This window comes from Trachymyrmex cornetzi, unplaced genomic scaffold (assembly GCF_001594075.2).
Source record: "Trachymyrmex cornetzi isolate Tcor2-1 unplaced genomic scaffold, Tcor1.1 scaffold1456, whole genome shotgun sequence".
NCBI classification, from domain to species: domain Eukaryota; kingdom Metazoa; phylum Arthropoda; class Insecta; order Hymenoptera; family Formicidae; genus Trachymyrmex; species Trachymyrmex cornetzi.
The window spans coordinates 35,317-37,057 of record NW_017296044.1 but is presented as its reverse complement, the minus strand read 5'-3'; positions in this window follow the sequence as shown (position 1 = coordinate 37,057).

The window sequence follows — 1,741 nt, the reverse complement described above, 5'->3', positions numbered from 1 at the left end:
ACTTGCATAGCCGCATAAACGTATGCATAAAGAAAATTATCCAATCACATTTTATGTACGACTTTAAAAGAGAACTGCAATTGGATAATTTTTTTTATGTATATGTTTATGCGGCTATGCAAGTTTGTGGATATATCCTAGCATCTTCTACAGAAACACTGAGTTTCTCAGTGTTAAGCGGAGAGCACAGACTCTTGCATAACGCATAACACATGAGGCATAAGAAATTGAACCAACCAGAGTTCTCTATTACATGGAAGGGAAAGAAACGGAGAACTTCGATTGGTACATATTCTTATGCATTACGTGTTATGCGTTATGCAAGAGTCTGTGCTCCCCGCTTTACTCTCAGCATCGATTAAAATTAACTCCTCCATCTTTTCCGCCATCTTGTGCTGTAGCTGCCTCACCTCGACAGCCGCAGCAGCCGCAGTAGGAAATGACGACAACATTAATGACGTCTTTACCCTCTCGTAGCACTGCCACAGCGTGTTACGATGATTTTTGGAACGGTGTTGGCGGTACTGCCAGCGCTGACAAACAATTTTGGAACACAGCCATAGTAATGAGGAAGTTAATAACGTTTTCGATTGGGCAAAAGTTAGTGCGCACCAGTGCGCACTCAGTTCACACCAACACTGGACGAGTTCCATGGGTTGCACTGAATAGTGCAAGTTCAAAAGAATACGTCAAGATTTTCAGTGCTAAAGCTGAAACTCATTTTTGTTCACTTTGAAGCAATGTTCAACAAAATGTTACAAAACCACAGTAAAAGATATTAAGAATAGGGACAAGACCCCGTTTTTAATTCAACTGCGCAGATTTGCTTGTCCCTATGTATATCCTTAACTGTGATAAAACGTGCACTGAACTGGCACCGTCAAAATATCTCGTGCCACTTAGTGCGCATTGAGTGCGCACTACGCGAGTGTCGTGCGATCAAATGAACATGTGACACTAGCCAAGTGCGCATTGGCACTGCCAATCGAACACGCTCTTGACACTGAGTGCAGCCAGTGCACCCCAATCGAAAATTCTATAAGGAAGTTAAGGAAACGGTATATACCACTGATGTTTCGAGGATAGTCAAAAACCAGTTTGTTCATAGATGGAATCAGATTTGTAGATTGTTAAAAATAAACAAAATTTTATGCAAAGCTAAATGATTGTATTGAGAAATAATGTACATATTTTGTTAACACCTATTGTATGTGAATAAAATAAATTTACTTTTTGATTTCCTCTTGTACATAGGTTATGTCAATTTTTGTATATGAATTCGAAATAAGAATAAATAAGTGTGACTACAAAAAGTAGATTACAAAAAAATTATAAATCTACTCACTACTTCTTGCTTTCTTAGCATCTTCTACAGAAACACTGAGTTTATACTCAGTGTTAAGGCCTAAACACAATGCCAGGCAATAGCGATAGTATAGCGATAGGAATAATATATAGAAATAAGAGATACATAAACTATCGCCTCCCGTTGCACAATGCGGCGAAAGAAATAAAGGCCAACCAATCAGATCGCGTACATACTGTAGTATGCTCTTCTGCTTCAGTAGACGTAACCTAAAAATGTTAAATCATTACAGGACACGGGTCACCAATCACTAAATTTTTTTAAGGACAAAAATTTTTCAATAAAGTATTTTTTAAACAGATTTTCATCAAAAAATATTGGTAAATATATTTTATAATGGGTAAAGGTAAAGTTCAGGGTGATCACCTCAAAAAT